Source organism: Monodon monoceros, unplaced genomic scaffold (assembly GCF_005190385.1).
Source record: "Monodon monoceros isolate NGI ecotype Baffin Bay Population unplaced genomic scaffold, NGI_Narwhal_1 Super_Scaffold_13, whole genome shotgun sequence".
In the NCBI taxonomy this organism is placed as follows: Eukaryota; Metazoa; Chordata; class Mammalia; order Artiodactyla; family Monodontidae; genus Monodon; species Monodon monoceros.
In genome coordinates this window covers 32,286,961-32,312,382 of record NW_021703769.1, presented here as the reverse complement: position 1 = coordinate 32,312,382, position 25,422 = coordinate 32,286,961, and the positions used below count along the sequence as shown (strand labels likewise).

Here is a 25,422-nt window from a genome sequence, read left to right as displayed (position 1 = left end):
ATGGGCATAGTGAAGGTCATCCTTTTCACCAAGTTGAGTCAGCCTGAGAATAACACCATTGCAGAAGAAAACAGAGCCAAGACAAGGTGAGAAAGAGACAGGGCTCTGATGAAATCCCAGGTCCAGCCATGCCTCTCGACATCTCAGTTATGACCAACATACTCCTTTTATCCTTGAGCTAGTTTCAGATGGTCTCTTCACTTCCTGATTTCACTCTTGAGACTAGTGAAAGATACAGACAGCAGCTGATTTCAAAACAGAGACATTGCTCCCATTTCAAAGGGCCATGCCTTCCAGAAGCCTTCCCCAACCCCTCCTTTTTTAAAAACATTTAGTTATTTATTCATTTTTTAAATTTTTGGCTGTGTTGGTCTTTATTGCTGCATGCGGGTTTTCTCTAGTTGTTGAGAGCAGGGGCTACTTTGTTGCAGTGCGCGGGCTTCTCATTGCAGTGGCTTCTCTTGTTGCGGAGCACAGGCTCTAGGTGCATGGGTTTCAGTAGTTGTGGCACACGGGCTTCAGTAGTTGTGGCTCACGGACTCTAGAGCGCAGGCTCAGTAATTGTGGTGCATGGGATTCGTTGCTCTGTGGCATGTGGGATCTTCCCGGACCAGGGCTCAAACCCATGTCCCCTGCATTGACAGGCAGATCCTTAACCACTGTGCCACCAGGGGAACCTCCTGCATTGAAACCCACAGTTCTGAGAGTTCCATGGTAGCCTAGTCATTAGGATTCCAGGCTTTCGCTGCCACAGCCTGAGTTCGGGAAACTGAGATCCCACAAGCCATGCAGTGTGGTCAAAAAATAAAAAGAAACCCACAGTTCTAACAGCCAAGGGCCTCTCATTTAGAACTTTTTACTTACAGTAAAATTTATAATCCCATTTATAAAGCATTTTCCAGTTGCAAAGCCTCTTTCAGATACATAGTCAACACAAAGCTAAACTGCCTGGGTTCAAAGCCCACTTTGCCCCTTCTAAACTGTATGATGTTGGGCCAGTTATTCAGCTTCTTTGTGCTTCCATTTCCTCATCTATAAAATGGGGATAATTACAGTTCTTTACTTAAGGCTGCCATGATGTTTGGTTGGCTAATGTATGTTAAGTTCTTAGAACAGTACTCAGCACATGGTAATATCTGTATAAGTGCCTTCTATTACTATTACTAAAGTTATTGTTGTTATTTTATCCCAAAACAGCCTCTCAGAGTAGTTAGTACTGTTTTTATCCTTATTCCCATTTTATAGATGAGGAGACTGAAAATGATTGTGTGGCAAATTCATTTAGTGAACAATATTGTTGAGATAATTTCAAATCTTCTGATTCTATATCCCCATCAACAAACAATCTTCCCCAAACTGTAATGTGTGGACTCTTCTAATGCTGTCATATTATTTAGCTATTTTATTACTATACGTATTTTATGTCTTCTTATTAGCTAAATTGTAATCTCCTTGGTGCTAGAAACTCTAATTAATACATCTTTAAAATCCCTCAGCAAGGGATGTCCCTGGTGGTGCAGTGGTTAAGAATACTCCTGCTGATTGGTTCAAGATGGCAGAGTAGAAGGACGTGCTCTCACTCCCTCACACTAACTTCTGAACAATGATCGACAGGATCGACAGGAAGACACTGGAACTCACCAGAAAAGATACCCCACATCCAAAGACAAAGGAGAAGCCACAATGAGATGGTAGGAGGGGCGCAATCACAGTAAAATCAACTCCCATAACTGGTAGGTGGGTGACTCACAGACTGGCGAACACTTATACCACAGAAGTCCACCTACTGGAGTGAAGGTTCTGAGCCCCACGTCAGGCTTCCCAACCTGGGCGTCTGGCAACGGGAGGAGGAATTCCTAGAGAATCAGACTTTGAAGCCTAGCAGGATTTGATTGAAGGACTTTGACAAGACTAGGGGAAACAGAGACTCCACTCTTGGAGGGCACACACAAAGTAGTGTGTGTATCAGGACCCAGGGGAAGGAGCAGTAACCCCGGGGGAGACTGAAACAGACCTACCTGCTAGTGTTGGAGGTTCTCCTGCAGAGGTGTTCACCGTGGGGACAAGGACACTGGAAGCAGAAGTTCTGGGAAGTACTCCTTGGCGTGAGCCCTCCCAGAGTCTGTCATTAGCCCCACCAAAGAGCCCAGATAGGCTCCAGTGTTGGGTTGCCTCAGGCCAAACAACCAACAGGGCAGGAACCCAGTCCCACCCATCAACAGTCAAGTGGATTAAAGTTTTACTGAGCTCTGCCCACCAGAGTAACAGTCAGCTCTACCCACCACCAGTCCCTCCCATCAAGCCTCTTAGATAACCTCATCCACCAGAGGACAGACAGCAGAAGCAAGAAGAACTACAATCCTGCAACCTGTGGAACACAAACCACATTCACAGAAAGACAGACAAGATGAAAAGGCAGAGGGCTATATACTGGATGAAGGAACAAGATAAAACCCCAGAAAAACAACTAAATGAAGTGGAGATAGGCAACCTTCCAAAAAAGAATTCAGAATAATGATAGTGAAGATGATCCAGGGCCTTAGAAAAAGAATGGAGGCAAAGATCGAGAAGATGCAAGAAATGTTTAACAAAGACCTAGAAGAATTAAAGAACAAACAAACAGAGATGAACAATACAATAACTGAAATGAAAACTACACTAGAAGGAATCAATAGCAGAATAACTGAGACAGAAGGACGGATAAGTGACCTGGAAGACAGAATGGTGGAATTTACTACTGTGGAACAGACTAAAGAAAAAAGAATGAAAAGAAATGAAGACAGCCTAAGAGACCTCTGGGGCAACATTAAATGCAACAACGTTCACAATATAGGGGTCCCAGGAGGAGAAGAGAGAGAGAAAGGACCAGAGAAAATATTTGAACAGAGTATACTTGAAAACTTCCCTAACATGGGAAAGGAAATAGCCACCCAAGTCCAGGAAGCACAGCGAGTCCCATACAGGATAAACCCAAGGAGAAACATGCCAAGACACATAGTAATCAAATTGGCAAAAATTAAAGACAAAGAAAAATTATTGAAAGCAGCAAGGGAAAAACGACAAATAACACACAAGGGAACTCCCATAAGGTTAACAGCTGATTTCTCAGCAGAAACTCTACAAGCCAGAAGGGTGTGGCATGATATACTTAAAGTGATGAAAGGGAAGAACCTACAACCAAGATCACTCTACCCAGCAAGGATCTCATTCAGATTCTATGGGGAAATCAAAAGCTTTACAGACAAGCAAAAGCTAAGAGAATTCAGCACCACAAAACCAGCTCTACAACAAATGCTAAAGGAACTTCTCTAAGTGGGAAAAACAAGAGAAAAAAAGGACCTACATAAACAAACCCATAGGGCTTCCCTGGTGGCACAGTGGTTGAGAGTCTGCCTGCCAATGCAGGGGACACGGGTTCGTGCCCCAGTCCGGGAAGACCCCACATGCCGCAGAGCAGCTAGGCCTGTGAGCCATGGTCGCTGAGCCTGCGCGTCTGGAGCCTGTGCTCTACAATGGGAGAGGCCACAACAGTGCGAGGCCCGTGTACTGGGAAAAAAAAAAAAAAACCATAACAATTAAGAAAATGGTCATAGGAACATACATATTGATAATTACCTTAAACTTAAATGGATTAAATGCTCCCACCAAAAGACGCAGACTTGCTGAATGGATACAAAAACAAGACCCATATATATGCTGTCTACAAGAGACCCACTTCAGATCTAGGGACACATACAGACTGAAAGTGAGGGAATGGAAAAAGATATGCCATGCAAATGGAAATCAAAAGAAAGCTGCAGTAGCAATACTCATATCAGATAAAATAGACTTTAAAATAAAGAATGTTACAAGAGACAAGGAAGAACACTACATAATGATGAAGAGATCAATCCAAGAAGAAGATATAACAATTATAAATATATAAGCACCCAACATAGGAGCACCTCAATACATAAGGCAACTGCTAACAGCTATAAAAGAGGAGATTGACAGTAACACAATAATACTGGGGGACTTTAACACCTGACTTATACCAATGGACAGATGATCCAAACAGAAAATTAATAAGGAAACACAAGCTTTAAACACAATAGACCAGAGATATTTAATTCATATATATATAGAACATTCCATCTGAAAACAGCAGATTGCATCTTCTTTTCAAGTGCGCATGGAACATTCTCCAGGCTATATCACATCTTGGGTCAAAACTCAAGCCTCAGTAAGTTTAAGAAAATTGAAATCATATCAAGCATCTCTTCTGACCACAAGGCTATGATATTAGAAATCAATTACAGGGGATAAGTTGTAAAAAACACAAACACATGGAGGCTAAACAATACATTACTAAATAACCAAGAGATCATTGAAGAAATCAAAGAGGAAATCAGAAAATACCTAGAAACAAATGACAATGAAAACATGACAATCCAAAACATATGCGATGCAGCAAAAGCAGTTCTAAGAGGGAAGTTTATAGCTATACAAGCCTACCTCTACCAAGAAACAAGAAAAACCTCAAATAAACAATCTAACCTTACACCTAAAACAACTAGAGAAAGAAGAACAAACAAAACCCAAAGTTACCAGAAGGAAAGAAATCATAAATATCAGAGCAGAAATAAATTAAATAGAAACAAAGAAAACAATAGCAAACATCAATAAAAGTAAAAGCTGGTTCTTTGAGAAGATAAACAAAATTGATAAACCATTAGCCAGACTCATCAAGAAAAAGAGAGAAAGGACTCAAATCAATAAAATTAGAAATGAAAAAGGAGAGGTTACAACAGACACAGCAGAAATACAAAGCATCAAAAGAGACTACTACAAGCAACACTATGCCAATAAATTGGACAACCTGGAAGAAATGGACAAATTCTTAGAAAGGTATAACCTTCAAAGACTGAACAAGGAAGAAATAGAAAATATGAACAGACCAATCACAAGCCCCGAAATTGAAACTGTGATTAAAAGTCTTCCAACAAACAAAAGTCCAGGACCAGATGGATGCACAGGTGAATTCTATCAAACATTTAGAGAAGAGCTAACACCCATCCATCTCAAACTCTTCCAAAAAATTGCAGAGGATGGAACACTCCCAAACTCATTCAATGAGGCCACAATCACCCTGATACCAAAACCAGACAAAGATACTACAAAAAAAGAAAATTACAGACCAATATCACTGATGAATATAGATGCAAAAATCCTCAACAAAATACTTGCAAACAGAATCCAACACATTAAAAGGATCGTACACCATGATCAAGTGGAATTTATCCCAGGGATGCAAGGATTCTTCAATATATTCAAATCAATCAATGTGACACACCATATTAACATATTGAAGAAGAAAAACCATATGATCATCTCAATAGAAGCAGAAAAAGCTTTTGACAAAATTCAACACCCATTTATGATAAAGACTCTCCAGCAAGTGGTCATAGAGGGAACCTACCTAAACTCTCCAGAAAGTGGGCATAGAGGGAACCTACCTCAACATAATAAAGGCCATATATTACAAACCCAGAGCAAACATCATTCTCAATAGTGAAAAACTGAAGCCATTTCCTCCAAGATCAGGAACAAGACAAGGATGTCCACTCTCACCACTATTATTCAACATAATTTTGGAAGTCCTAGCCATGGAAATCAGAGAAGAAAAAGAAATAAAAGGAATACAAATTGGAAAAGAAGAAGTAAAACTGTCACTGTTTGCAGATGACATGATACCATACATTGAGAATCCTAAAGATGCCACCAGAAAACTACTAGAGCTAATCAATGAATTTGATAAAGTAGCAGGATACAAAATTAATGCACAGAAATCTCTTGCATTCCTATACACTAATGATGAAAAATCAGAAAGAGAAATTAAGGACACACTCCCATTTACACTGCAACAAAAAGAATAAAATACCTAGGAATAAACCTACCTAGGGAGACAAAACAACTGTATGCAGAAAACTATAAGACACTGATGAAAGAAATTAAAAATTATACCAACAGATGGAGAGATATACTATGTTCTTGGATTGGAAGAATCAATATTGTGAAAATGACTATACTACCCAAAGCAATCTACAGATTCAATGCAATCCCTATCAAATTACCAATGGCATTTTTTACAGAACTAGAACAAAAAATCTTAAAACTTGTATGGAGACACAAAAGACCCTGAATAGCCAAAGCAGTCTTGAGGGGAAAAAAACGGAGCTGGAGGAATTAGACTCCCTGACTTCAGACTATACTACAGAGCTACAGTAACCAAGATAATATGGTACTGGCACAAAAACAGAAACATAGATAGATGGAACATATAGAAAGCCCAGAGATAAACCCACACACCTATGGTCAACTAATCTATGACAAAGGAGGCAAGGATATACAATGGAGAAAAGACAATCTCTCCAATAAGTGGTGCTGGGAAAACTGGACAGCTACATGTAAAAGGATAAAATTAGAACACTCCCTAACATCATACACAAAAATAAACTCAAAATGGATTAGAGACCTAAATGTAAAACCAGACACTGCAAAACTCTTAGAGGAAAACATAGGAAGAACACTCTATGACAGAAATCACAGCAAGACCTTTTTTGATCCACCTGCTAGAGTAATGGAAATAAAAACAAAAAATTAAACAAATGGCACCTAATGAAATTTAAAAGCTTTTACACAACAAAGGAAACCATAAAAAAGACGAAAAGGCAACCCTCAGAATGGGAGAAAATATTTGCAAATGAATCAATGGACAAAGGATTAATCTCCAAAATATATAAACAGTTCATGTAGCTCAATATTAAACAAACAAACAACCCAATCCAAAAATGGGCTGAAGACCTAAATAGACATTTCACCAAGGAAGACATACAGATGGCCAAGAGGCACATGAAAAGCTGATCAACATCACTAATTATTAGAGAAATGCAAATCAAAACTACAATTGAGGTATCACCTCACACCAGTTAGAATGGTCATCATCAGAAAATCTACAAACAACAAATGCTGGAGAGGGTGTGGAGCAAAGGGAAGCCTCTTGCACTGTTGGTGGGAATGTAAATTGATACAGCCACTCTGGAGAACAGTATGAAGGTTCCTTAAAAAACTAAAAATAGAATTACCATATGACCCAGCAATCCCACTACTGGGCATATACCCAGAGAAAACCATAATTCAAAAAGACACATGCACCCCAATGTTCATTGCAGCACTATTTATAACAGCCAGGTCATGGAAGCAACCTAAATGCCCATCGACAGACAAATGGTTAAAGAAGATGTGGTACATATATACAATGGAGTATTACTCAGCCATAAAAAAGGGATGAAATTGGGTCATTTGTAGAAAAGTGGATGGATCTAGAGGCTGTCATACAGAATGAAGTAAGTCAGAAAGAGAAAAACAAATATCGTATATTAACGCATATATGTGGAACCTAGAAAAATGGTACAGATGAACCTGTTTTCAGGGCAGAAATGGAGACACAGATGTAGAGAACAAACATATGGACACCAAGAGGGGGAAGCGGCATGGGGGAGGGGGAGGGGGTGTGATGAATTGGGACATTGAGGTTGACATGTTTACACTGATGTGTATAAAACTGATGACTAATAAGAACCTGCTGTATAAAAAAATAAATTAAAAAAATATGGACCTAAATATATATAGTGTGTGTGTGTGTGTGTGTGTGTGTGTGTGTGTAAAAGAATCCTACTGCCAAAGCAGGGGACATGGGTTCGAGCCCTGGTCCCAGAAGATCCCACATGCCGTGGAGCAACTCAGCCCCTGCTCCACAACTACTGAGCCTCCATGCCTGATCTACTGAAGCCCATGCGCCTAGAGCCTCTGCTCCGCAACAAGAGAAGCCACCGCCATGAGAAGCCTGTGGACCGCACTGAAGAGAAGCCCCCACTCACCGCAACTAGAGAAAGCCCATGAACAGCAACAAAGACACAATGCAGCCAAAAATAAATAAATAAATTTATGTTTTTAAAAAGTCCCTCGGCAAGTAGCATAGTAGGGCCAGGTAGTAAACAAATATCCATTGACTAATAATATTTAATGGGAAAAAAAATACATTAATATGTAATGTATTATACATTAATCCTTTAGATGGTAGAGGCAGTTTATAAAACTATATATATGAACCTTATTATTGTCAAAAATATTTTTCTGTATATTTTTCTATATAGAGACAGAAAAAAATGACTAAAGAAACTTACATCCAAATATTAACAAGTTTATCATTTCTGGATAGTGGCTTATGGATAACATTTGTGTGTTTCTGGGATTTTAACTAATAGACTTCCAGAGTTATATGCACCCCAATGTTCATAGCAGCATTATTTATAATAACCAATGTATGGAAGTAACCTAAGTGCCCATCAACAGATGATGCATAAAGAAGATGTGGTATATATACACAGTGGAATACTACTCAACCATAAAAAAATTCATTTGCAGCAACATGGGTGGACCTGGACAGTATTATGCTAAGTGAAATATGTCAGACAGAGAAAGACAAATATACTGTATGTTTTCACTAATATGTGGAATCTAAAAAAATTTTAATGGATGAATATAACAGACTGACAGATATAGAGAACAAACTAGTGTTTACCAGTGGGGAGAGGGGCAAGATTGGAGTAGGGGATTAAGTACAAACTACTATGTATAAAATAAATAAGCTACCAGGATGTATTATACATCACAAAGAATATAGCCATTATTTTATAATAACTATAAATGGAGTGTAACCTCTAAAAACTGAATCACTGTGCTGTACACCTGAAACTAACATAATATTGTAAATCAACTATACTTTAGTAAAAATAAATAAATGAAATTATAAAGAGACTTCCAAAGACTCAGCAGCTGGTAGGTGTGATGTGCTATGTTCTCTCACTTCCATCCTCCCCACTGCTACCTGATCACCTCAATTGGAAATAGATGGAGGGAACCTTCTCAAACCTAGAATCTCCACTTGTTAATGTCCCTGGTGTGGCCATCTGTCTCAAGTTCTCCCAGCTGGGTCCCAAGCAGCTGGACTGAAGGCACCACTTACCAGCGATGCCATAAAATTCCCTCTTATTGCCCTTTGGTGTCTCCTCAGTAAAGGACTGTCAGAGGAACATAGGAACAGCTTGGCTTTCATTCAGGAACTCTCCCAAAAAGAGTGTGGAAGAACTCAGGTGATCCTTTGAGGAAGAGAGAGTGAGGTTCCCCGTGGGGCTCTCCATTCTACATCTTCTACCACTGATGTGCATCTTAGAATCGAGAAAAATACATTTTAAAAAGCATTATAACGTATGTTGAAAATATACTGAAATAAGTTTTTTGTCTGAGTCCTGCCAAGCTTCACAATGCTGAGAAAGATTTTCCTAGCATTTATTTTTGCTCTTTGGGAGTCCTTAAAGTGCAATCATCTTTGAATTGTCTATTCTGAATTCTTTTGTCTATATTTCCTCTCAGTTTCCTGGGATGGTTTTTTTATCTCTACAATGGAGATAGAACAGCTACAGAAATCTGTAAAAATATTACTTAAGGTCGTCCCTAATTTCTTTTTGTTTAAGTATTGTCTTTATTTTTTTTTAAGTATTGTCCTTAAATATTTCAAAGGGTCTCTGAGGTGGAGTGTCTGAAGGCCAGCACCAACAAGGTGCTCTGGGTGACCATGACAGCCTTCACCAAGTGACCCTGCTCAGAACGAAGCGTCCTCCTTTCTCTCACAGGAGCCAGTCATTTTTCTTCTGTGGACTTCTGATTTTCTGCAGTTTGCACTTCCCACACTATAATTGGCTTTTGTTTTATGAAATGGTGGGTGGCTTTTTCTTTTGTGTATGTATGCAGGATTCTGCTGGCCTTCCTCTTTCTGCCATACTGGCATTCCATTCCTTGTAGCCACCCTCACTGTTGCCTGTTTGGGTTCTGGTGTGCTTTGACTGTCAGAGTACCTCCAGGCTCCTCACATGCACATCTTTTGGATTACCTCAGGTTGAGTTTTTCCACATGTGCACGTACATCTAGCATTCTGCCTGCAATTCAGACAGAAGTCACAAAAAGGCCTTTAAGTCACCAAAGGTAAATATCTGTATCTGTTAGTACATTTTATACATAGACCTCAGTTGAGATGTATACTTAGCAAAATTATTTTTAAACTGAAATACACAGTAAATAATATAAAGTGCCCCTTGGCTCTTGCTTCCCATGTAACTCTATTGTATTATTACACTTGTTATCATTTTAACTATTAAATCATAAAAGTCCAATTGTTTCATATAGCCAGTTTGGGATGAGCTCCCATTCTAGTTATGCTGTATATAGTTTGAATTATATGGAAATTGTTCCTTCTTCTGGCCACCCCTGCCCATCTTAGTATTTTGCAAGGTTTAATTAGTTGTATACCTGGTACCCTTTACTTGCTACAGTTATTATAATTTGATGGTACCCTTTACTTGCTACAGTTATTATAATTTGATGGCAAAATAGACCTCTCATCATTGAAGGAGAGAGAAAAGATGTGCGTCTAATTGGTCCCAAGATTTTTTGAGCTGTGCCATTCATGGTACTCTTTTCCTATGCATCTCCTTTCAGGAATTTTTTTCGGTCTTACTATTTTTATCATTTCTATAGAGAAGAGGCTTGTGACCAGTACGAATCTTGAGTACAGTTTTATCTTTTCCTGTCCACAAGTAAATTAATGTCTGCTCTTAAATAAATATCTACTTACACGTTCTTGGGGGAAAAAAATCAAATGTCAGTACTAGCAAATGTTGCATGTAAATCGTTAGCAAGTAATGACTACAACTCAGATAATTAAGAATTCTGTAACAGAAAGCTCTGCTATGTTTTAATTTTTATATGCAATTATGATAATTAGCATATTGTAAGAATATAAAACTTTGCTTTGTAAAGTTTATTTTTACTATTTCTTTATCACTGTTTATCGTATCACCATTGGTTTCATAATGTAAATACTATATATTGAGCAAATTAAATTTTTTATTACCATAGTTCATGTTACTAGTGGGGCTTTCAGGTGTTTAGAGCTTTTTTTGGTTAACATTCAGTGCAAAAGTTATAGATGTTGTATAATGCTAGAGTTGAATTTTAAGGGATTCCCTAATATGTATACTATCTTTTTATCTGAAGTAATAAATAAACTATGATCTTGAAAGTGCCGGAATCAGAAAAAAAAAATATTTCAAAGGGTCAAAACTCAGGAAATTACAGAGTAAATATTTGCCCTTTTTATCATTTAGCACATATTTGTTTGGTGCCTTCTCTGTGACAAGTCCTGGGAAAAAGTGATGAATTAAAATATACACTCTTCTTGCCCTCCAGGAGCTTAGACTCTAGTGGACTTCAATCTCACTCACCTCAGGAAGTGATGTTCCTTTTCTCCAATCCAGTCATCTGCCTACGCTATATGCTCTGTAAATTTTCCAAAATCAAAGTTTTCCATACACACTAAACAGAGATAGGTACAAGAGGAAAAGGAATTACAACAAAAGGAGAAGTTGCCTCACATATTGTCTTCCTAGTTATTGGTTTAACATCTACCTTTACAACAATATTGCAAACTCCATGAGGGCAGAGACCATATCTTCTTATTCATTGCTTTATCTCCACCACCTAGAACATTGTCTGAAATGGAGGAGGCACTCAACAAATACTGATTGATTTATTGAATGAATGACTGAATAAATGAACAAACTGAAGAACATTGCCTAACGGGGAATTCCCTGGCAGTCCAGTGGTTAAGACTCGGTGCCTTCACTGCCATGGGCCTGGGTTCACTCCCTGGCCAGGGAACTAAGCTCCCACAAGGTGTGCAGTGTGACCAAAAGATGAAAAAAAAAGAATATTGCCTGACAAACGTAGGTGCTCATTTATGGATAGTTAGATGAACAGGTGGTAGAGTAGATGAGTGGATAAACATATAGATCAGTTAACAGTGATGAGAAGGGTGCATAGGTCAAGGAGTGGATGGATGGGTGGGTAAACAGATAAATTGTTTATTGTTTGGTGCATATGTGGGTGGGTGATTTTAAAAATGGAAAATTTCAGTATAGTTATCAAGATCCTTGTGATAATGTTCAATTTGTAAAGAGGTTTGAATTTGCTCCAGTCAGGAAGAACTCACAGAAACACCACCAGGGTTTGGAGCAACCCAAGGAAGTGGCCTGAGCATTCCTAAATCACTCCTCCACCCCCACCCCAGGTCATGGGGCTCCAGCAGCACTCACGGGTTCATACCAGGTACATATCCTTATTTTGCTGCCCTCACCCATTCTCCCTACTGCTGGCAACAGCATCTATTTACTCATTGAAGAACTGCCCACCCCTCCAAATATGATCTCATGAATGTGCACATTACATAAGCTGGGCTACTCAGATGTTTGCTCCTTGGAGTTTGAACCTGGAGCAGAAAAACATTGTATTTGTTTCCTAGGGCTGCCATAACAAAGTACCACAAACTGAATGGCTTAAAACAACAGAAATTTTTTGTCTCACAATTCTGGAGGGTAGAATTTTGAAATCAGGTTGTTGACAGGGCCATGCTTTCTCTGAAATCTGTAGGGGAGAATCCATCCTTGCCTCTTCTATCTTCTGGTGTTTGCTGGCAATCCTTGGCATTCCTTGGGTTTTAGATGTGTCACTCCAATCTCTGTCTCCATTGTCAATGGCCATCTTCTCCCCACATGTCTCTGTCACTTCTCTAATAAGGGGACCAGGCATATTGGATTGGCCACACTACTCCAGTATGACCTCGTCTTAACTTGAGTACATCTGCAAAGACCCTACTTCCCAATAAGATCACATTTGCAGGTATTGGGTGCTAGGACTTCAACATATATTTTGGCAGGATACAATTCAACCCCTAACAGACACAAAGCCTGAAACCATACGGAGCCCATTCATCTGAAGAGAGAAGCCTAAAGGGACTCCCTAGATCCATGATCTGCCATGGTTTCTGTGCTTTCCAAAGTCTAATGGGGAGCTTTTCCCTGATTCTGTGAACTATACCTACCTAATCATATCTTTCAATTTTATTTGTTTACCCTTTTAAGACAGAATTGGTTTATGTTGCCTACAACCAAAATATCCTAACAGCTAGATGTAGTCTTCCAAGACAAATGGATTGAGTGTGGTGCACACACACACACACACACCTACACACACACACACAATCAGTCATCTCTCCCATCTCTCTTCCCCTTCGACCTCGATGAGTGAGATTGGCAAGAAGAGGCCAAAGGTTCCTTTGTCAACTCAAATGAAAACAAAAGACCTTTTATTTAAGGAGGGTGCCTCTCTCCCTCTGTATTTTAGTGCAAGAAGTTTGAATGGTTCACCAGCTGGATTATGTGGAATCCTTGCCTAAACTTATCACAGGGATATCGTGAAAACTAAGTAGGGGGAAGAGATTTGATAGCAAAACATGACCTACGAAGTGTTATGCAATAGTGAAGGCCATATCTTTAATCGACGGGTATAGAGGGTAAACTGTAGATCCAGAAGACCCCTGTTAATAGTTAATCTCTTGCCCTGCTTTATTTTCCTTTGTAAACACTTTTATTACCTGAAATTGTTTTATTTGTATTTATTTATTTACTCACCTATAGTCGGTCTTCTCCACTAGAAGACAAGTCCCACAAAGGTGGGGCTTGGTTTCACTGGCTTCAGTCTCCACAGTGCCTGAAGGAGTGAGTGAGTGAACAAATGAATGACTGAAAGAAGCTGCATTGTCAGGACTGAAGACAAATTACTTAACTTGAGGTTTTTGTTATTTGTTAGATTATCACAGGAATTAAGATAAACAAAGACTAGTTATTCACAATGTAGTTTTGAGACCAGTGGCATCAGCAACATCTGGGAGTTTGCTGGAATGCAGGTTCTCAGGCCCCAACTCAGACCCACTGAGTCAGAATTTGCATCTTAACAAGATACCCAAATGGGGGGGGGTGTTCTGAAGATGGCGGAAGAGTAAGACGCGGAGATCACCTTCCTCCCCACAGATACACCAGAAATACATCTACACGTGGAACAACTCCTACAGAACACCTACTGAATGCTGGCAGAAGACCTCAGACCTCCCAAAAGGCAAGAAACTCCCCACGTACCTGGGTAGGGCAAAAGAAAAAACAGACACAAAAGAATAGGGATGGGACCTGCACCAGTGGGAGGGAGCTGTGAAGGAGGAAAGGTTTCCACACACTAGGAAGCCCCTTTGCAGGCAGAGACTGCGGGTGGCGGAGGGGGAACTTTGGAGCCGCGGAGGAGAGCACAGCAACAGGGGTGCGGAGGGCAAAGCGGGGAGATTCCCTCACAGAGGATTGGTGCCGACCGTCACTCACCAGCCAGAGAGGCTTGTCTGCTCGCCCGCCAGGGCAGGCGGGACTGCGAGCTGAGGCTCGGGCTTTGGTCGGGGCGCAGGGAGAGGACTGGGGTTGGCAGCGTGAACACAGCCTGAAAGGGTTAGTGCACCACGGCTAGCTGGGAGGGAGTCCGGGGAAAGGTCTGGAGCTGCCGAAGAGGCAAGAGACTTTTTCTTCCCTCTTTGTTTCCTGGTGCACGAGGAGAGGGGATTAAGAGCGCTGCTTAAAGGAACGCCAGAAACGGGCACAACCCATGGCTAAAAGCACGAACCCCAGAGATGGGCGTGAGCCGCGGCAAAAAGCGCGGACCTCAGAGATGGGTGGGAGACGCCAAGGCTGCTGCTGCCGCCACCAAGGGGCCTGTGTGCGAGCACAGGTCACTATCAACACCCCTCTTCCGGGGAGCCTGTGCAGCCCGCCCCTGCCAGGTTCCCGGGATCCAGGGACAACTTACCCGGGAGAACACACGGCGGGCCTCGGGCTGGTGCAATGTCATGCCGGCCTCTGCCGCCGCAGGCTCGACCCGCAATCCAAGCCCCTCCCTCCCCCCGGCCTGAGTGAGCCAGAGCCCCCGAATCAGCGGCTCCTATAACCCCTTCATGTCTGAGCAAAACACAGACGCCCTCCAGCGACCTACACGCAGAGGCGGGGCCAAATTCAAAGCTGAGCCCCTGGGAGCTGTGAGAACAAAGAAGAGAAAGGGAAATCTCTCCCAGCAGCCTCAGAAGCAGCGGATTAAATCTCCACAATCAACTTGATGTACCCTGCATCTGTGGATACATGAATAGACATGAATAGACAATGAATCATCCCAAATTGAGGAGGTGGACTTTGAAAGCAAGATTTATGATTTTTTCCCCTTTTCCTCTTTTTGTGAGTGTGTATGTGTATGCTTCTGTGTGAGAATTTGTCTGTATAGCTTTGCTTCCACCATTTGTCCTAGGGTTCTATCTGTCCGTTTTTTTTTTTAATTTTTTTTCTTAATAGTTTTAATAACTTTATTTTATTTTACTTTATCTTCTTTCTTTCTTTCCTTCCTTCCCTCCTTTAGACAACGAATCATCCCAAATTGAGGAGATGGACTTTGAGAGCAAGATTTATGATTATTTTCCCTTTTTCCTCTTTTTCTCAGTGTGTATGTGTATGCTTCTGTGTGAGATTTTGTCTGTATAGTTTTGCTTCCACCATTTGTCCTAAGGTTCTATCTGTCCAGTTTTTTTTTAATTTTTTTTCTTAATAATTATTTTTTAATTTAATAACTTTATTATATTTTAATTTATTTTATTTTACTTTATATTTTTTCCTTCCTTACCTTCTTCCTTCCTTCCTTCCTTCCTCCCACCAACCCTCCCTCCCTCCCTCCTTTCTTTCTTTCTTTCCTTCTTTCCTTCTTTTCTTCTTTGTTTCTTCCTTCCTTCCTTCCTTCCCTCCTTTCTTTCTTTCTGTCGTTCTTTCTTCCTACTTCTACTAATTCTTTCTCTCTACTTTTTCTCCCTTTTATTCTGAGCCGTGTGGATGAAAGGCTGTTGGTGCTGCAACCAGGAGTCAGTGCTGTGCCACTGAGATGGGAGAGTCAACTTCAGGACACTGGTCAACAAGAGACCTCCCAGCTCCACATAATATCAAAAGGTGAAAACCTCCCAGAGATCTCCAACTCAACACCAGCACCCAGCTTCACTCAACGACCAGCAAGCTACAGTGCTGAACACCCTATGCCAAACAACTAGCAAAACAGGAACACAACCCCACCCATTAGCAGAGAGGCTGCATAAAATCATAATAAGTCCACAGACACCCCAAAACACACCCCAAGACATGGACCTGCCCACCAGAGAGACAAGATCCAGCCTCATCCACCAGGACACAGACACTAGTCCCCTCCACCAGGAAGCCTACACAACCCACTGAACCAAACTTAGCCACTGGGGACAGATATCAAGAACAACGGAAACTACGAACGTGCAGCCTGCAAAAATGAAACCCCAAACACAGTAAGATAAGCAAAATGAGAAGACAGAAAAACACACAGCAGATGAAGGAGCAAGACAAAAACGCACCAGACCTAACAAATGAAGAGGAAATAGGCAGTCTACCTGAAAAAGAATTCAGAATAATGATAGTAAGGATGATCCGAAATCTTGGAAATAGAATGGACAAATTGAAAGAAACATTTAACAAGGACCTAAAAGAAATAAAGATGAAACAAACAATGATGAACAACACAATAAATGAAATGAAAAATACTCTAGATGGGATCAATAGCAGAATAACTGAGGCAGAAGAACAGATAAGTGACCTGGAAGATAAAATAGTGGAGATAACTACTGCAGAGCAGAATAAAGAAAAAAGAATGAAAAGAACAGAGGACACTCTCAGAGACCTCTGGGACAACATTAAACACACCAGCATTTGAATTATAAGGGTTCCAGAAGAAGAAGAGAAAAAGAAAGGGACTGAGAAAATATTTGAAGAGATTATAGTTGAAAACATCCCTAATATGGGAAAAGAAATAGTTAATCAAGTTCAGGAAGCACAGAGAGTCCCATACAGGATACAGGATAAATCCAAGGAGAAATATGCCAAGACACATAGTAATCAAACTGCCAAAAATTAAATACAAAGAAAGCATATTAAAAGCAGCAAGGGAAAAACAACAAATAACACACAAGGGAATCCCCATAAGGTTAACAGCTGATGTCTCAGCAGAAACTCTGCAAGCCAGAAGGGAGTGGCAGGACATACAGAAAGTGATGAAGGAGAAAAACCTGCAACCAAGATTACTCTACCCAGCAAGGATCTCATTCAGATTTGATGGAGAAATTAAAACCTTTACAGACAAGCAAAAGCTAAGAGAGTTCAGCACCACCAAACCAGCTTTACAACAAATGCTAAAGGAACTTCTCGAGGCAAGAAACACAAGAGAAGGAAAAGACCTACAATAACGAACTCAAAACAATGTAGAAAATGGGAATAAAAACATACATATTGATAATTACCTTAAATGTAAATAGACTAAATGTTCCCACCAAAAGACCCAGATTGGCTGAATGGATACAAAAACAAGACCCATATATATGCTGTCTACAAGAGACCCACTTCAGACCTAGAGACACATACAGACTGAAAGTAAGGGGATGGAAAAAGATATTCCATGCAAATGGAAACCAAAAGAAAGCTGGAGTAGCAATTCTCATATCAGACAAAATAGACTTTAAAATAAAGCCTATTACAAGAGACAAAGAATGACAGTACATAATGATCAAGGGATCGATCCACGAAGAAGATATAACAATTGTAAATATTTATGCACCCAAAATAGGAGCACCTCAATACATAAGGCAAATACTAACAGCCATAAAAGGGGAAATCGGCAGTAACACATTCATAGTAGGGGACTTTAACACCCCACTTTCACCAATGGGCAGATGATCCAAAATGAAAATAAATAGGGAAACACCAGCTTTAAATGATACATTAAACAAGATGGACTTAATTGATATCTATAGGACATTCTATCCTAAAACAACAGAATACATATTTTTCTCAAGTGCTCATGGAACATCCTCCAGGATAGAACATATCTTGGGTCACAAATCAAGCCTTGGAAAATTTAAGAAAATTGAAATTGTATCAAGTATCTTTTCTGACAACAATGCCATAAGACTAGATATCAATTACAGGAAAATAACTGTAAAAAATACAAACACATGGAGGCTAAACAATACACTACTTAATAACGAAGTGATCACAGAAGAAATCAAAGAGGAAATTAAAAAATACCTAGAAACAAATAACAATGGAGACACGATGACCCATAACCTATGGATGCAGCAAAAACAGTTCTAAGAGGGAAGTTTATAGCAATACAAGCCCACCTTAAGAAACAGGAAACATCTCAAATAAACAACCTCACCTTGCACCTAAAGCAATTAAAGAAAGAAGAACAAAAAAAACCCAAAGTTAGCAAAAGGAAAGAAATCGTAAAAATCAGATCAGAAATAAATGAAAAAGAAATGAAGGAAACGATAGCAAAGATCAATAAAACTAAAAGCTGGTTCTTTGAGAAGATAAACAAAATAGACAAACCATTAGCCAGACTCATCAAGAAAAGAAGGGAGAACACTCAAATCAATAGAATTAGAAATGAAAAAGGAGAAGTAACAAGAGACACTGCAAAAATACAAAAGATCATGAGAGATTATTACAAGCAACTCTATGCCAATAAAATGGACAACCTGGAAGAAATGGACAAATTCTTAGATATGCACAACCTGCCAAGACTGAATCAGGAAGAAATAGAAAATATGAACAGACCAATCACAAGCACTGAAATTGAAACTGTGTTTAAAAATCTTCCAACAAACAAAAGCCCAGACCAGATGGCTTCACAGGCGAATTCTATCAAACATTTAGAGAAGAGTTAACACCTATCCTTCTCAAACTCTTCCAAAATATAGCAGAGGGAGGAACACTCCCAAATTCATTCTACGAGGCCACCATCACCTTGATACCAAAATTAGACAAGGATGTCACAAAGAAAGAAAACTACAGGCCAATATCACTGATGAACATAGATGCAAAAATCCTCAACAAAATACTAGCAAACAGAATCCAACAGCACATTAAAAGGATCATACACCATGATCAAGTGGGGTTTATTCCAGGAATGCAAGGATTCTTCAATATACGCAAATCAATCAATGTGATAAACCATATTAACAAATTGAAAGAGAAAAACCATATGATCATCTCAATAGATGCAGAAAAAGCTTTCGACAAAATTCAACACCCATTTATGATAAAAACCCTGCAGAAAGTAGGCATAGAGGGAACTTTCCTCAACATAATAAAGGCCATATATGACAAACCCACAGCCAACATCATCCTCAATGGTGAAAAACTGAAAGCATTTCCACTAAGATCAGGAACAAGACAAGGTTGCCCACTCTCACCAGTCTTATTCAATACAGTTTTATAAGTATTAGCCACAGCAATCAGAGAAGAAAATGAAATAAAAGGAATCCAAATCGGATAAGAAGAAGTAAAGCTGTCACTGTTTGCAGATGACATGATACTATACATAGAGAATACTAAAGATGCTACCAGAAAACTACTAGAGCTAATCAATGAATTTGGTAAAGTTGCAGGACACAAAATTAATGCACAGAAAACTCTGGCATTCCTATACACTAATGATGAAAAATCTGAAAGTGAAATCAAAAAAACACTCCCATTTACCACTGCAACAAAAAGAATAAAATATCTAGGAATAAACCTACCTAAGGAGACAAAAGACATGTATGCAGAAAATTATAAGACACTGTTGAAAGAAATTAAAGATGATACAAATAGATAGAGAGATATACCATGTTCTTGGATGGGAAGAATCAACATTGTGAAAATGACTCTACTACGCAAAGCAATCTACAAATTCAATGCAATCCCTATCAAACTACCACTGGCATTTTTCACAGAACTAGAACAAAAATTTTCACAATTTGTATGGAAACACAAAAGACCCCGAATAGCCAAATTAATCTTGAGAACGAAAAACGGAGCTGGAGGAATCAGGCTCCCTGACTTCAGACTATACTACAAAGCTACAGTAATGAAGACAGTATGGTACTGGCACAAAAACAGAAAGATAGATAAATGGAACAGGATAGAAAGCCCAGAGATAAACCCACGCACATATGGTCACCTTATGTTTGATAAAGGACACAGGAATGTACAGTAGAGAAAGGACAGCCTCTTTAATAAGTGGTGCTGGGAAAACTGGGCACGTACATGTAAAAGTATAAGATTAGATCACTCCCTAACACCATACACAAAAATAAGCTTGAAATGGATTAAAGACCTAAATGTAAGGCCAGAAACTATCAAACTCTTAGAGGAAAACATAGGCAGAACACTCTATGACATAAATCACAGCAAGATCCTTTCTGACCCACCTCCTAGAGTAATGGAAATAAAAACAAAAATAAACAAATGGGACCTAATGAAACTTAAAAGCTTTTGCACAGCAAAGGAAACCATAAACAAGACCAAAAGACAACCCTCAGAATGGGAGAAAATATTTGCAAATGAAGCAACTGACAAAGGATTAATCTCCAAAATTTACAAGCAGCTCATGCAGCTCAATAACAAAAAAACAAACAACCCAATCCAAAAATGGGCAGAAGACCTAAACAGACATTTCTCCAAAGAAGATATACAGAATGCCAACAAACACATGAAAGAATGCTCAACATCATTAATCATTAGAGAAATGCAAATCAAAACTACAATGAGATATCATCTCACACCAGTCAGAATGGCCATCACCAAAAAATCTAGAAAGAGTAAATGCTGGAGAGGGTGTGGAGAAAAGGGAACACTCCTGCACTGCTGGTGGGAATGTGAATTGGTACAGCCACTATGGAGAACAGTATGGAGGTTCCTTAAAAAACTACAAATAGAACTCCCATATGACCCAGCAATCCCACTACTGGGCATATACCCTGAGTAAACCATAATTCAAAAAGAGTCATGTACCAAAATGTTCATTGCAGCTCTGTTTACGATAGCCCGGAGATGGAAACAACCTAAGTGCCCATCAATGGATGAATGGATAAAGAAGATGTGGCACATATATACAATGGAATATTTCTCAGCCATAAAAAGAAACGAAATTGAGCTATTTTTAATGAGGTGGATAGACCTAGAGTCTGTCATACAGAGTGAAGTAAGTCAGAAAGAGAAAGACAAATACCGTATGCTTACACATATATATGAAATTTAAGAAAAAAAAATGTCATGAAGAACCTACGGGTAAGACAGGAATTAAGACACAGACCTACTGAAGAACGGACTTGAGGATATGGGGAGGGGGAAGGGTGAGCTGTGACAAAGCGAGAGAGAGGCATGAACATATATACACTACAAAACGTAAGGTAGATAGCTAGTGGGAAACAGCCGCATAGCACAGGGATATCAGCTCAGTGTTTTGTGACCGCCTTGAGGGGTGGGATAGGGAGGGTAGGAGGGAGGAAGATGCAAGAGGGAAGTGATATGGGAACATATGTATATGTATAACTGATCCACTTTGTTATAAAGCAGAAACTAACACACCATTGTAAAGCAATTATACCCCAATGAATATGTTAAAAAAAAAAGATACCCAAATGATTTATCTGCACAGTATAGTTTGAGAAGCCTTGAATATGAAAGGTACGTGAAACTGTTCATTTATTAAGGTAAATGAAACTGTAAAATAATAAACACATACATTATCATTATTATATTGTTGCCACATGTCCCTTGCTCTTTCAGTTGAGTGTCAAAGGCAGGTATCCCAAGGGCCTAGTAGAGCACAATATTTCATACAGGACAGTGATAGTAACAATGCATAATAATCTTAGAGGAGCTCTGATATATTTCTGGAGAGAATATTCTGGCAAAAAATATTTGCAATCATACCAAAACCCTTTAAATTTTTACATACATGAACAAAAATTTAACAAGATGTCCAGCATAGTCTTAAATTGGGGGAAAATGGAGACAATTTGAAACAGTAGATTTAATGGTTTAAAATAAATTATGTTTATCCAAACAGTAGAAAGCTTGCAATCATGTTAAGTATTGTATAAATATATGTATTATTAATACAATAACTAAGCAAGACTCATGCAGCATAATTTTTTAAAACTATTTTATTTGTTTCCAATTCTACCTGTTGATGTGAGAAAGGGTATTTATATTTCGCTCCTTGGATGAAAATCAGGGCAAGTTTTATAAAACACTTGGACACTCTTAGATCATGAAAAGTGCTCCCAACATCAGTGGTCCTTTTAAAAAAAAAAATCTCACTTTGGTAAGAGATAGTCCAGTTCCATGTAAAAATTTAAATGTCAATCTTCATTCAAGGTTAAAATTTCTCCTTCCTCCACCTGTGCTTCCCACAGCTTCACCACCTACAGTGCTAGTTCTTAAAGGATGGCTAGGAATTATACACAAAGAAAGGGTCAGGGAAGGCAGTACAGATGGAAGGAACAGTCTAAACAAAGTAAGAAGCAACAAAAAGCACACCTTCCTTGGTGGACTCTAAGGAAACCATCCTGCCAAGATAAAGTCCTCATAAATGGCAATAAGCTCTCAGAAGCTGCCAGAAATTCAACCTATCAAAACTAAGTAGAATTTGAAATTTGCAAAAGGAATACTGCATGTGTGTGCCAATAGTATTGTGAGCTGTTGAGAGCATTGGTGTGAGAGTTAACCAGGTGTAAGTTCAAATCCCAAGCTTGCCACTTAGTAGCTGGATGACCTTGAGCAAATTGCTTAAGCTCCCTAAGCTTCAGTTTCCTCATCTGTAAAATGTCCCCTTAGGTTGTGAGGATTAAGTAACGTAATGCATACAAAGAACTAGACACTGTGTCTGGGACACAGATAGTGCTCAAGAAAAGGCTAAATGTTGCCTTCATGACTCAGGAAACTGCAAGCTTGAACTTACCCTTCCCAGTGGTCAAGGATTGGAAACATCTGTCATTTGCAATTCCTACTGAGAAGCTGAGGTTTCCATCTGCCCCTGCCCCGTTCCCAAGAACCAGCCTCTTCCCAGAAAAATGCAAGAGAGGTATTCATTGTGGCCCTGGAAGCCACAGGGCAAGACCCAGTCTCAAACTGGGATCAGAAAAAGAGAGACATTTCTTTCAAGTAAGTACTTAGAGAAGACAAATTTTTAGAGACCAGGGAGACTGGAGTCCAGAGAGCCCTTCCAGAAAGCGCTGCCTTTTCTAAAATAATCTCAGGATATTCTTGAGATGCTGGAGGTCAGGGAAGTGAAACCCAATAATGATGGATTACATTTTCCACCAGCCTGGATGAAGGGGAGAAGAAGTCATGGAAGAAGGAGTGGTTTAAAATATTTTTGAAAAATTATTCATTTTAAATTTGTTAACAAATTAAAATTTATACTTGATTAAAAGCAACGTTCCATAACTCACTCCTTGCCATCCAGTGTCCTGTGCCCAGAGGCAACTATTTCTAATTCTTTTAGCTCTTTCTCCTGGGTGTCAAGTCCATATCTCTATACAGTGGAGCCTCACTACTCGATGGTTCCATATTTGTGAATTTGTCTACTAGCTAAAATTTATTTGTAACTCCAAAATTAATACTCAAGGTGCTTTTGTGGTAGACAACAAAAAATTTGAGTCATCTCTAACATGCTTGTGCCCAGGTGAGGTAGAGCAAGGCAGTAGTCTGCCTTCTTGTTTCAGCTCTCACACAGATGTCTTCAAAAATAATCAATAAAAAATCTATAATAGGAAAATAAAAGAGTTTTATTTGACCCAAATTAAGGACTATGGTCAGGGAGACAGCCTCTCAGATTAATCTGAGGAACTGCTCTGGAGAAGCATGGTTTTCAGCACAGTTGTACATCTTGTCAGAACAAAGAACATCAAACAAGTCGGGGACACCATCCTTTCAAGGTTTCAAAAATAAACAGATCAGCACATACACAGCAAGTCAGTATGTCTTTGACACCTAGGAAGGCAGTCTTATCACTGAAGGAATACCAGCATTGGCATCACAGGAAGAGAGGCATTTAATCTTTATTGTTAATGTGGACATTCTTTACTTCTAGTCAATGTACTCTTTTCTTTAATGATTAAAGCAGATGTACAATGTATGTTTGATAGACCACAAACAGGCTGTTTAGGTTAACATAAAATTTAAGTCAAATCATGTACAATCCAGAAACCAGACGTTCCCATACCTCAATATGTGAAAATTTCCTTCCATTATTTCTCCCTTCTGATTGCAAATCTTTCAATAGAAAGCACTGATGATCAAAATATTTGTCCCTCAATGCCAGGGTAGTTGCTGCCTGCCCTGGGTTCATCATGTCCCTCAGTGTTAGGCTTCCGTTTTTGTTGTTTATACATGTAAAGAGATTTGCCTAAGAGGGAGGTGGCCCATCGTTCAAGCAGAGTGCCTTCACTGAGCAGGGCTGCAGTGGAGCAGAGACTGAGTGCAGCTGGAACCAAGTGGAGCACAGCCCCAGCATGCGGCGGAGATACTGACCCTGCCCGGCCCTGCCCCTGAGGCAGAGCTGGCAAGGGGGAAGATTGTCAGGTGCTCTCCATTCAGAGCCACGTCATCTGTGGCTACATGGGCAATCAGGTGGTCACACTCCCACTACACATTTTGGGGTTCAAGATTGATGTAGTGAACTCTGTCCAGTTTTTAAACCACACAGGCTACTCACACTGGAATGGCCAAGTGCTGAACTCAGATGAGCTCCACGAGCTGTATGACGGGCTGGAGCTGAACAACATGAACAAATATAACTATGTGCTCACAGGTTACATGAAAGACAAGTTCTTCCTGGCCATGGTGGTGGACCCCAGGAAGGAGCTGAAGCAGCAGAACTCCAGGCTCTTGGTCATGTGCATCCCCGTGATGGGAGACAAGTGGAACAGAGAAGTTTCCATCTACCTCCCTGAGGACCTTCTTCTCGTTTACAGAGAGAAGGTCATGCCAGTTGCAGACATCATAACCCCCAACCAATTTGAGGCTGAGTTGCTGAGCGGCAGAAAGATCCACAGCCAAGAAGAAGACTTAGCAGTGAGTGATGGACATGCTGCATTTAATGGGCCTTGACACAGTGGTCATCACCAGCTTAGACCTGCTATCCCCAAGGGGCATTAACTACCTGATCATGCCAGGGAGCCAGATGACCCAGACCCCTGACGGCACCGTGATGATGCAGAGCATCCTCATGGAGATGTGCAAGGTGGACACAGTCTCCATAGGCACCGGGGACCTCTTCACTGCCGTGCTCTTGGCATGGATGCACAAGCAACTCAACAGTCTCAAGGTGGCCTGTGAAAATACTGTGTCGGCCATGCACCATGTTCTGCAGCAGACCATCAAGTGTGCAAAAGCCAAGGCTGTGGAAGGACTGAAGCCCAGCCCAGCCCAGCTGTAGCTGAGGACTGTCCAGAGCAAGAAGGACATCAAGAACCCAGAGATCATCATCCAGACCATAGTGCTGTGA

General features: G+C 40.0%; 1 pseudogene; it reads left to right on the top strand.

Annotated features, from left to right (window-relative positions):
• On the top strand, nt 1–25,422 carry LOC114894279 (annotated as a pseudogene).